We start from the raw sequence: 12,956 nt of genomic DNA on the forward strand, positions 1-12,956 counted from the left end.
GGCTCATTGACAGACCACACATTGTCAAAACTGGTGACTCCACCTCCACCAGTAGACATCACCAGTAGAGTCCCATGGGGACCTGTGCAGGGCTCCTTACTGTTTGGCATCTATTTCTCAGAAGTCCAGACCAAAGTAGATTGCCTCTGGCTAGCCAGGTTCACTGATGACTGCAAACTGGGAGGAATCTTTGAGTCCCCCAGCAATGTAAACACATTAAACGCAGGGCTAACACAAACAAATGATTGGTGCCAAAGCCATGGTCTAAACCTAAATGCAAACAAAAAAAAATGCATCATTCCCTTTGGCCAAAACGGAATTCCTTAGAAATTACAATATTAACAGCACCCCCCTGAGTTCTAATTCAGTGGGGCGAGAATTGGGAACACAGGTTGATAGTGATCTGAACTTCAACCACCAAGTTTCCACAGTGGTAAGAAAAGCCTTCTACATAGTGCAGCTCATAAGCAAGGGCATAGCATCCAGGTCAAAGGATGTTACAACTCCACTGTACTTAACCCTCATCAGACCACTAAAAGAGTATAATACACCCTTTTGTCTGTACCTCACCATACACCTGCAGCAGCTGGAGAGACCTCAGAGGTTTCACAGTAAGAAAATACAGAGACTTCAAACCATGATCTTTGTGGACAAGCTGAAAGCCCTGTCACTTTACTCTGTATCTTAAAGCTGCTGAGAGGTGACTTGTGCCTGGCCTATAGAGCAATCTTCCACCCTGCCCTAATAGAAATGCTGTACATCCGCAAGTCAAATGGCACAAGAGTCACTCACTCTAGGAGTCTCAACCTAGCCTGTGACATTAACAGAACATGCTGGAGAGGCAGATATGTTTCCCAGAGACTGCCACCTTTCTGGAATAGACTTCCTATTCACATAAAACCAAGTTCCTCACTGACCCTATTCAAAAGCAACCTAGATAATTGAATAGGAGACTGCAAAGTCACCCCTAGGGTGGCACCCATGTCCCTCATGGACAGGGGTAGCCGGTGCTGATCACAGACCCGCTCTGTTCATAAATTCATTCTGCAAACTACCCAGAAAGAACAAATGGGAATAGTTGAGATTAACACATCTGGCTAGGGTTGAAAAGGCTCTAGGGCCATTAGCCTAGTAGCCACCTATGAACCTATGAAATTCATTCACTTAACAGTACCCTTACTTCTTTCTTTTCCTGCACTTGACCCACTGTGCCATTTCCTACTATTTGTCTCCTGTATTTGCTCCGTATGCTGACCAAGTGTGGTGTATTTATGTAATACGTGTTTCTCTCCGGGCCTCTGCTGAAAATTGGCTTCGTTCCAAGTCGGACTTTCCTGGTAAACAAATGTTAAATAAATTAAATAAATAAATAAATACTTACCCACCTACTTTACCTTTTTCCACAGTGACATCACAGCTCCCACACTTGCACAAATGCTAACATTTCCTTAATCAGATTTGTAGTCTGTGTAAGTGCTTTAATGGGTGTAATAGTCTCCGTAATATGCACATTTGTTACATATTTGATTATCCTTTCAGTAGAGATGGCTACAACCTTAACTGCCGCCCCTCACTAAAACTCCAAATTATTCTTCAAAATGTCCTCATATGTTAAGCCATTATCATAGGTTCATAGGTTGATACTAGGCTATCTGCCCTAGGGCATTTACAAGCCTAGCCAGAGTGTGTTTGGCTTTCACCACACTTCTTAGATTAGTTGACTGTGCCTCTGTATAGTTGGTCACAGAAGACAGCCCATTCAAGGTTAGTTTACCATGCCTCTGTCTAGCAGTGACACAGAAGAGATCCCAGGGGTAAATTTACGATCTCCCATCCAAACGTCAAGATTCATCTTGAAGAGGGTCATTGAGGGGCTCTGTCTGACATGGATTGGGATTTTTTTCCAGAGTGAGGGGAGCCTCTGGGATATGAATCTGTCCCTCCAGCATGTCCTATTTATTTCTGTGCTGAGGTTTAAGTCACTGGAGCGTGTAGTTCTGATGGATTTAGATTTCTTGAGGTGGAGCATGTCCATTAATTCTGGGTTGGACATGGCTTTATACGTCAGGCACAGATTGCCTCTGAGTAGGCGGTAAGCAACTGAGTAGAGCTGGAGTTTCTTTAGCCTAACTGCGTAGGGCATTTGTTTGAGTCACTTGATCCTCTTGGTGAGGTACTTTTGAGGTCTTTCTAGTTGTAGCAGGTGTCGGGTAAGGTACATCCCAAATGGGGCATTGTATTCAATTATAGGCCTGATGAGTGATGAGTAGATGGGCACAAAGACCTCTCTTGATCTAGATGTAAACCCCTTCGTGATAAGGTGGGCTATATAGAATGTCTTTCTAACCACTTTGGCAATGTGATTGTCAAAGGAGAGATTGCAATCTACTTGGGCCCCCAAATCCCTAATTACTTCTTCCGTACTTAATGGATTACCACCTATGTAGTAATTTGTGGGCACTTTGTTTTTCCCAAAGGGGATGACTATGCACATTTTGGCATTTAGCATTAGGCCATGACTCTGGCACCAGTTATCCGTCTCTGTGAGACCTTTTTGGAGGATGCTTGTGTCAGCCGGTGAGTCAATTATGGCCCCCAGTTTGCAGTCATCTGCAAACTTTGTCAGTCATAGTCCTCCTGTGTTAGCCTGTACCTCAGAGAAATATATGCCGAACAAGAGAGGTCCAAGGACTGAGCCTTGTGGGAAGCCACTTGTAACTGGTTTAGAGTCTGACATGGCCCCTGCAATTCTGACCATGTGGGTTCTATCCCTAAGCCAGTTTGCAACCCATCTTGTGACACAGGGGTTGATATTTAAGCTGGTGAGCTTATTTATGATGCCCGAGTGGGGTATTGTGTCGAAGGCTTTTGCAAGGTCAAGGTAGGCTGTGGGACTACCTTCCCTTCATCTATGGCCTTGGTGACTGTTTCAAAGAAATTGACCAGGTTCAAGAGGCAAGATCTGCCCTTAACAAAGCCGAATTGGGTAGGATCCAGTGTTTGGAGGTTCCCAATGTCTTTGTTTATGAGTTCCATGATGATACACTCCATAGCTTTGCAGACCAGGCTAGTTAGGCTTATAGGGCGATAGTTTCCGGGGTCCGTTGTGGCAACACCTTTATGGAGTGGGACCACTTTTGCTGTACGCTGTTCTTTTCGTACATATCCTGTTGTAAGGCTGAGACTGAAGAGTGATTTTAAGTGAGGGTTCAGTTCTTCTTGGAGCTCACCATTGATGCTGTGTTTTTTGCTTTGGAGAGGGCAGCTCTCACCTGTGCATCTGTGATATCAGGGAGGCTACACTCTGTTGGGATAGTCATTTTCTCATTTGGGGGGGGGGGTTCCACTGAACCTGTCTGCCAGGATGTTGGAAATGTCTGTGGGTTCAGTGTATTTTTTGTCATTTTGCACTAACTCAGAGCATATCTGGGAGTTTCCACCCAGGTTTCTGACATAACTAAAGAAAGCCTTGTGATTATCTTTAGCGTCTTGTGCAATTTTTCTTTCGAAGCTAGCCTTAGATGATTTTATGAGGGATCGTAGTTTCTTGCTAGTACTGATCAGAGTTGCCTTCCCTTTCAGGGATATTGCTCTATCATGTAGTAGCTTTCTCCTTCTGTTGTACAGCTTATTTATGGCTGGCGTCCACCGGACAGGTCTCCTGCCTTTGGAGGAGTGTGTTTTGGTTTTATTTGGGATAGCACGATCCATGCATTCCTGTAGGTATCCATAGAATGCGATTGTAAAGGATTCTGTGTTATGGGACATATTTTCCACTGGCTCTGGGGCTTTGAAGGATTTCACCTCGGTTTTGAGAAGTGGGAAGTTTGCTTTTGAGAAGTTTTTGACCATGGCTTCCTTTGCTGGGGGTGGGGACAGGATATGGATGTCCATAGTGATTAATTTATGGTCAGATCTTACCAATGAGGGGTATACCTCTGGTATGGAGCATAGAGTCCCCATGTTGGTGATGATCAGGTCCAATATGTTTTCCCCCCTTGTGGGAGGAGTGACCAGTTGTTCCATAGCATTTGACTTTATAAATTCTAGAAACTGTTGGGCTAGGGTGTTGGGGCTTGAGTAGTGCTCCCAGTCTATGTTTGGGTAGTTAAAGCCACCCAATATAATGGTGCTTGGAGAGACCTTCATATTCTCCAGTGTCTTCAGGAAAGCCGAGTGGGGTTTCTGAGTTTGGGATGGTGGTCTGTAGCAGGCTACAAACTGGAAGGCAGTTTTGCCCACTGTTAGTTGCACATGGATGGTCTCAGATACTTCGTGCAGTGCCACTAGCCTGGGGGTATGGGTATCTTTGATGAATATGGATACTCCCCCTCCTCTTGTGGTTCGGTCCGAGTTTTTGGGGCCGAAAAGCATGGTATGAGGTATAACCTGGTAGTTCTGGGGTGCTCTCGGGAGCCTTGAACCAGGTTTCTGTTACTGCACAGATATTGATATTCTCCATACTGAGGAGAGCCTCAAGTGTGTGCATCTTGAGGTTTAGACTTCTGGCGTTGAGCAGCATTACCCTTAGTTTCTTTTTCCTTGTGTTGTCTAAGGAGGTGGGTTTGTCTTTTGAGACTTGCCTAAAAAAGACACAATGGGGGTGGCAAGAGCCTTGGCCAGTATTCAAAAACCCAGGGGTGACAGGTGCAAGCCGTCCCTAGCGAAGCAACGTGGCTTGTCAAGCATGTCATCCCAGGCTGACAGACACTGGATCCCCTTTGAGTGACACCAATACTTTAGCCAATTGTTGAAACTGATCATTTTCTCTTTATACCGTGGTATCATTCTTGGTGAGGGTAAGATGCTACTCAAGGTCAGGGTCATACCGGCCTGGGCCACATGATCAGAGAGCTCCTCTATGTCTCTTTTCATGTAATCCAGGGAGGTACGTCTCAGGTCATTCACACCAGCATGGACAATGACGGAGTCATATTTGTACTTGCTTTGGAGTGACCTGAGTGCTTGTGTTATGTGGCGGATCCTGGCACCCGACAGGCAGCTTACAGTGACCTTCTCCTTGTCCAGCCTGGTGAGAGGGACATCAGAGTGTCTGAGAATAGAGTCACCTATTACAAGTGTATTAGGTGTGTTGTTTAGCCTTAAGGGCTGTGACTGTGTGCCACAATGATGTTGTGAACTATGTGATACGTGGGTATTGTTGTGGGGTAGCAGTTGCTTGGCTGTCTGCTTTGGAGGTTTCTGTTGCTTGGGCAGATTTTTATTTAGAGCCTCTGAGTATGTTTTTGTGTGTTTATGTGTTTGGTTTGCTGTTGCGATAGGTCTATGTGAGACTGGATTTGTGGTGTGTGTGATTACCTTCTCCTCCAGACTGACCGTGCCAGTACTATGTTGAGAGAGCTCAGCCTCCAGTTTGGCTATATAGTTGCATCTCTCACATATATTTGAGCTTGTTGGGAAGAGGAGAGAGTGGTCTGTGTACATAAGGCAGTTGTAACATTGCCTCAAGATTCCCATATTCACCAGCTGGACTGGAGAGTAAACCTGAAACTGACTTTTGGACATGCCAAAATAGTATAAGGAATTACTTTTTGACTTGATCAAAAAGGACCAATAGGGAGCCAAGTACTTAAAGGGAGTGTAAGGGGGTGTAGTGTTTTAGTTTATTAGTGCTTACTTATAAGACACTTATCCTAGCTACTGCTGGGTTTTAGAAGGAAAATAGAGTGCTTACTTTGAGATTTGGAACAGTTCTAAGGGAAAAAGTGAAGAGCAGGCTTTGTGGAGCTGGGAATAGTTTAAACCTGATTAAGCGGCACTGCCCGATGCTGCCCTATGCGCAAAAACACGCAAAAAAGGGTTTTAAGAGAGGGGGATCAAGGAGTTTGGAATTGACCCAAAATGGCCAATAAAACTACAGTTTCTAGGCAGTAGCCACACCCACAGGGGCAAGCAGGCTGTTCAGTGTTTACCACTGCCACTGCTGAACACTGAGACTTCCCTTTAGCCCAAGCAAGCAATGGCCTCCAAGAAACTTACAAACAGTTCAGAACAGCAAATCTGCAACTGAACTTTTTTTAAATTTTAGAAAGTGGGAAAAAAAGCAAGATTTTTTTTTTTGTTTTGTTTAAAGATAGCAGAGATACACAAATAGCAACAAATTAGAACAGTGCAATAAATGACCCCACACTTGAGTGCTAGGCCAGAGACAGGTAAAATGCAAGTTTTAAATAGAAAATGATTTTAAAATAAGTGCAACACAGGAAATGCAGAAAACAAGATCTAGATGTGTTCTAAATACCATTCATAATACAGATATCAAGTTTAGCAAGCTGGAAAATGCCAAAAAGTAGGCGGCAATGCAGAAATCTTAACAAATAATCAGAAGAAAAATACTTAAAATCGCAAAAGTGGCTCCTTTCTTCTCAAAGCATTTTCTCCTCTTGGTGGGTGCTTCACCAACAACCAACAAGTCTAAAAAAAAGACGCCAAAACCATGAGGCAATCAGGTTTTAAGAGAGGGAGATCAAGGAGTTTGGAATTGACCTAAAATGGCCAATAAAACTACAGTTTCTAGGCAGTAACCACACCCACAGGGACAGGCAGGCTGTTCAGTGTTTACCACTGCCACTGATGAACACAGAGACTTCCCTTTGGCCCAAGCAAGCAATGGCCTCCAAGAAACTTACAAACAGTTCAGAACAGCAAATCTGTAACTGAACTTTTTTTAAAATTTCAGAAAGTGGGAAAAAAGCAAGATTTCTTTCTGTTTTGTTTAAAGAGAGCAGAGATACACAAGTAGCAACAAATTAGAACAGTGCAATAAATGACCCCTCACTTGAGTGCTATGCCAGAGACAGGTAAAATGCAAGTTTTAAGAAAAAAACAATTTGAAAATAAGTGCAACACAGGAAATACAGTAAACAGGCTCTATATGTGTTCTAAATACAGTCCCTAATACAGATATCAAGTTTAGCAAGCTGGAAAATGCCAAAAATTATGCGGCAATGCAGAAATCTTAACAAATAATCAGAAGAAAAATACTTAAAATCTCAAAAGTGGCTTCTTTCTTCTTTCAGCATTTTCTCCTCTTGTTGGGTGCTTCACCAACAGCCAACAAGTCTGAAAAGATGCCAAAACCACAAGGCAATTGGGTTTTAAGAGAGGGGGATCAAGGAGTTTGGAAGTGACCCAAAATGGCCAATAAAACTACAGTTTCTAGACAGTAACCACTCCCACAGGGGCAGGCAGGCTGTTCAGTGTTTACCACTGCCACTGATGAACACAGAGACTTCCCTTTAGCACAAGCAAGCAATGGCCTCCAAGAAACTTACAAACAGTTCAGAACAGCAAATCTGTAACTTAACTTTTTTAAATTTCAGAAAGTGGGAAAAAAGCAAGATTTTTTGTTTTTTTGTTTTGTTTAAAGATAGCAGAGATACACCAGTAGCAAAAAGTTAGAACAGTGCAATAAATGACCCCACACTTAAGTGCTAGGCCAGAAACAGGTAATATGCAAGTTTAAATAAAAAACAATTTTAAAATAAGTGCAACACAGGAAATGCAGTAAACAGGCTCTAGATGTGTCCTAAATACAGTTCCTAATACAGATATCAAGTTTAGCAAGCTGGAAAACACCAAAAAGTAGGCGGCAATGCAAAAATCTTAACAAATAATCTGAAGAAAAATACTTAAAATCTCAAAAGTGGCTCCTTTCGTCTCTCAGCGTTTTCTCCTCTTGGTGGGTGCTTCACCCACAGCCAACAAGTCTGAAAAGACACCAAAACCACGAGGCAATCAGGTTTTAAGAGGCAGGGATCAAGGAGTTTGGAATTGATTCAAAATGGCCAAAAAAACTACAGTTTCTAGGCAGTAACCACTCCCACAGGGGCAGGCAGACTGTTCAGTGTTTACCACTGCCACTGATGAGCACAGAGACTTCCCTTTAGCCCAAGCAAGCAATGGCCTCCAAGAAACTTACAAACAGTTCAGAACAGCAAATCTGTAACTGAACTTTTTTTTAATTTCAGAAAGTGGGAAAAAAGCAAGATTTTTTTGTTTTTTTTTTTTGTTTTATTTAAAGATAGCAGAGATACACAAGTAGCAACAAGTTAGAACAGTGCAATAAATGACCCCACACTTGAGTGCTAGGCCAGAGACAGGTAAAATGCAACTTTTAAGAAAAAAAACAATTTTAAAATAAGTGTAACACAGGAAATGCAGTAAACAGGCTCTAGATGTGTTCTAAATACAGTTCCTAATACAGATATCAAGTTTAGCAAGCTGGAAAATGCCAAAACGTAGGCAGAAATGCATAAATCTTAACAAATAATCTGAAGAAAAATACTTAAAATCTCAAAAGTGGCTCCTTTCTTCTCTCAGCATTTTCTCCTCTTGGTGGGTGCTTCACCAACAGCCAACAAGTCAGAAAAGACACCAAAACCACGAGGCAATCGGGTTTTAAGAGAGGGGGATCAAGGAGTTTGGAATTGACCCAAAATGGCCAATAAAACTACAGTTTCTAGGCAGTAACCACTCCCACAGGGGCAGGTGGGCTGTTCAGTGTTTACCACTGCCACTGATGAACACAAAGACTTCCCTTTAGCCCAAGCAAGCAATGGCCTCCAAGAAACTTACAAACAGTTCAGAAGAGGAAATCTGTAACTGAACTTTTTTTAAATTTCAGAAAGTGGGGAAAAAGCAAGATTTTTTTTTGTTTGTTTAAAGATAGCAGAGATACACAAGTAGCAACAAGTTAGAGCAGTACAATAAATGACCCTACACGAGTGTTAGGCCAGAGACAGGTAAAATGCAAGTTTAAAAAAAAAAACAATTTTAAAATAAGTGCAACACAGGAAATGCAGTAAACAAGCTCTAGATGTGTTCTAAATACAGTTCCTAATACAGATATCAAGTTTAGCAGGCTGGAAAACACCAAAAAGTAGGCAACAGTGCAGAAATCTTAACAAAGAATCTGAAGAAAAATACTTAAAATCTCAAAAGTGGCTCCTTTCTTCTCTCAGCATTTTCTCCTCTTGGTGGGTGCTTCACCAACAGCCAACAAGTCTGAAAAGATGCCAAAACCATGAGGATATCGGGTTTTAAGAGAGGGGGATCAAGGAGTTTTGAATTGACCCAAAATGGCCAATAAAACTACAGTTTCTAGGCAGTAACCACTCTCACAGAGGCAGGCAGGCTGTTCAGTGTTTACCACTGCCACTGATGAACACAGAGACTTCCCTTTAGCCCAAGCAAACAATGGCCTCCAATAAACATACAAACAGTTCAGAACAGTAAATCTGGAATTGAACTTTTTTTAAATTTCAGAAAGTAGGAAAAAAGCAATATTTTGTTGTTTGTTTTGTTTAAAGATAGCAGAGATACACAAGTAGCTACAAGTTAAAACAGTGCAATAAATGACCCCACACTTGAGTGCTAGGCCAGAGACTGGTAAAATGCAAGTTTTAAGAAAAAAAACGATTTTAAAATAAGTGCAACACAGGAAATGCAGAAAACAGGCTCTAGATGTGTTCTAAATACAGTTTCTAATACAGATATCAAGTTTAGCAAGCTGGAAAATGCCAAAAAGTAGGCGGCAATGCAGAAATCTTAGCAAATAATCTGAAGAAAAATACTTAAAATCTCAAAAGTGGCTCCTTTCTTCTCTAGCGTTTTCTCCTCTTGGTGGGTGCTTCACCAACAGCCAACAAGTCTGAAAAGATGCCAAAACCATGAGGCAATTGGGTTTTAAGAGAGGGGGATCAAGCAGTTTGGAATTGACCCAAAATGGCCAATAAAACTACAGTTTCTAGCCAGTAACCACTCCCACAGGGGCAGGTAGGCTGTTCAGTGTTTACCACTGCCACTGATGAACACAGAGACTTCCCTTTAGCCCAAGCAAGCAATGGCCTCCAAGAAACTTACAAACAGTTCAGAACAGCAAATCTGTAACTGAACCTTTTTTTAAATTTCAGAAAGTGGGGAAAAAGCAAGATTTTTTTTGTTTTTTTTTTGTTTTGTTTAAAGATAGCAGAGATACACAAGTAGCAGCAAGTTAGAACAGTGCAATAAATGACCCCACACTTGAGTGCTAGGCCAGAGACAGGTAAAATGCAAATTTTAAGAAAAAAAAATGATTTTAAAATAAGTGCAACACAGGAAATACAGTAAACAGGCTCTAGATGTGTTCTAAATACAGTTCCTAATACAGAAATCAAGTTTAGCAGCCTGGAAAACGCCAAAAAGTAGGCCAGCAATGCAGAAATCTTAACAAATAATCTGAAGAAAAATACTTAAAATCTCAAAAGCGGCTCCTTTCTTCTCTCAGCATTTTCTCCTCTTGGTGGGTGCTTCACCAACAAACAACAAGTCTAAAAAAAAGACGCCAAAACCACGAGGCAATCAGGTTTTAAGAGAGGGAGATCAAGGAGTTTGGAATTGACCCAAAATGGCCAATAAAACTACAGTTTCTAGGCAGTAACCACTCCCACAGGGGCAGGTAGGCTGTTCAGTGTTTACCATTGCCACTGATGAACACAGAGACTTCCCTTTGGCCCAAGCAAGCAATGGCCTCCAAGAAACTTACAAACAGTTCAGAACAGCAAATCTGTAACTGAACTTTTTTAAAATTTCAGAAAGTGGGAAAAAAAGCAAGATTTTTTCTATTTTGTTTAAAGATAGCAGAGATACACAAGTAGCAACAAATTAGAACAGTGCAATAAATGACCCCACACTTGAGTGCTAGGCCAGAGACAGGTAAAATGCAAGTTTTAAGAAAAAAACAATTTGAAAATAAGTGCAACACAGGAAATACAGTAAACAGGCTCTAGATGTGTTCTAAATACAGTTCCTAATACAGATATCAAGTTTAGCAAGCTGGAAAATGCCAAAAATTAGGCGGCAATGCAAAAATCTTAACAAATAATCTGAAGAAAAAAACTTAAAATCTCAAAAGTGGCTTCTTTCTTCTTTCAGCATTTTCTCCTCTTGGTGGGTGCTTCACCAATAGCCAACAAGTCAGAAAAGACGCCAAAACCACGAGGCAATCGGGTTTTAAGAGAGGGGGATCAAGGAGTTTGGAATTGACCCAAAATGGCCAATAAAGCTTCAGTTTCTAGGCAGTAACCACTCCCACAGGGCAGGCAGGCTGTTCAGTGTTTACCACTGCCACTGATGAACACAGAGACTTCCCTTTAGCACAAGCAAGCAATGGCCTCCAAGAAACTTACAAACAGTTCAGAACAGCAAATCTGTAACTGAACTTTTTTTAAATTTCAGAAAGTTGGAAAAAAGCAAGATTTTTTTTTTTGTTTTGTTTAAAGATAGCAGAGATACACAAGTAGCAACAAATTAGAACAGTGCAATAAATGACCCCACACTTGAGTGCTAGGCCAGAGACAGGTAAAATGCAAGTTAAGAAAAAATGATTTTAAAATAAGTGCAACACAGGAAATGCAGTAAACAGGCTCTAGATGTGTTCTAAATACAGTGCCTAATACAGATATCAAGTTTAACAAGCTGGAAAATGTCAAAAATCGGTGGCAATGCAGAAATCGTAACAAATAATCTGAAGAAAAATACTTCAAATCTCAAAAGTGGCTCCAGAGAATCATATAATATATGAAACTACTAGGCTATGTGGCCCTTTACACCTTGCCAGTGCCCACTCTTAGATCTTACCTCCTCTTCAAGGAGTAGTAGGCCAGTCATGGGGGGGGGGGGGTGAACGTATGAATACCCCTCTAACTGTCAAATATATTGTGTTACATTGTGTAATCTGGAGAGGAAGTTTGATCCAGAGAAGGTGCAGTCACATAACTCGTCTGTCTCACCATTGTGATTTGTTTATTTGCTGATACAGGTTCAGATCTCTGGCTGTTGTGTTTGCTGGACTGTTTGATTTGTGGAGGAAATAAGAGATTTTGGACTGTCAGACCCCTAGTAGCCAAGTTAAGGCATAGATTTCACCAAGGAGTCTATAGGACACTGAATGCAAAGACAAAGCCTCAAGTTTCTGTTGTTAGCTTAGGTCATTTAAGCCCATGATTTTATTTGTCAGGAATCTTTGGCCTATCTCCAACTGCTTGATATGTTCAGTAAGGTACATCCCAAAATGGACATTGAATTTGATGATGAGCCTAATCAGTGCAGAATATAAAGGGGTAAGAACCTCTTTGGATCAGGAGGAAATACCCTTTGTGATTAGCTGTGCCAGACTGAAGGATGTCCTGACTACTGTTACAACAAGATGACCAAAGGAGAGGGAGTTGCCTACCCATATTCCAAAGTCTCTTATAGCACAATAAGTTTGGATTGGTGTGTTTTCTATACTATAAGCTGGGTGGTGGATTTGATTGCCAAATCCAACAATATTGTATTTTTTAGCATAGAGTTTAAGCCATTTTAGAGCACCAGCTGTTAACACATTAATTTAGTTTGTAGCTTCTACATATCAGAATAGGATTTAAGTATAACATCATGTTTACAGTCATCTGCAAACTTGGTTAACCATAGCTCCCCATTTTTTATTTGGAGATCAGGGAAGTATATGCCAAATAACAGATGTCCCAGCACAGAACCCTGTGGTATTTCACTAATTACATTCATGCTCCATGAGGACATGCTCGCCACCCTCACAGTGTGGATTTTGTCCCTCAGCTAATTAGTTACCCATCTAATTACACAGGGATCAGTTTATCTTGCCGATAATGTTGGCACATGGTATGGTTCTGAATGATTGGTGAGGTCAACATATGTTGTATGGGCAACATGACTAGTCTCCACAGCTTGTGTTACCTTCTCAAAAATTCACCAGATTCATTAGACAGAATCTGCTCCTAACAAAACTAAACTGCTAGCAGTCAGGTATTATAAGATTTTTATATCACACTTTATCAGGTCTGTTATGACCAACTCCATGGCCTTGTAGATGAGGCTCATCAGGCTCATGGGTCTGTAATTCCCAGGGTCCATGGTGGGGCTGCCTTTGTTAAATT

This window comes from Protopterus annectens, chromosome 9.part0 (assembly GCF_019279795.1).
Source record: "Protopterus annectens isolate FY-2018-M chromosome 9.part0, PAN1.0, whole genome shotgun sequence".
Classification (NCBI taxonomy): Eukaryota; Metazoa; Chordata; order Ceratodontiformes; family Protopteridae; genus Protopterus; species Protopterus annectens.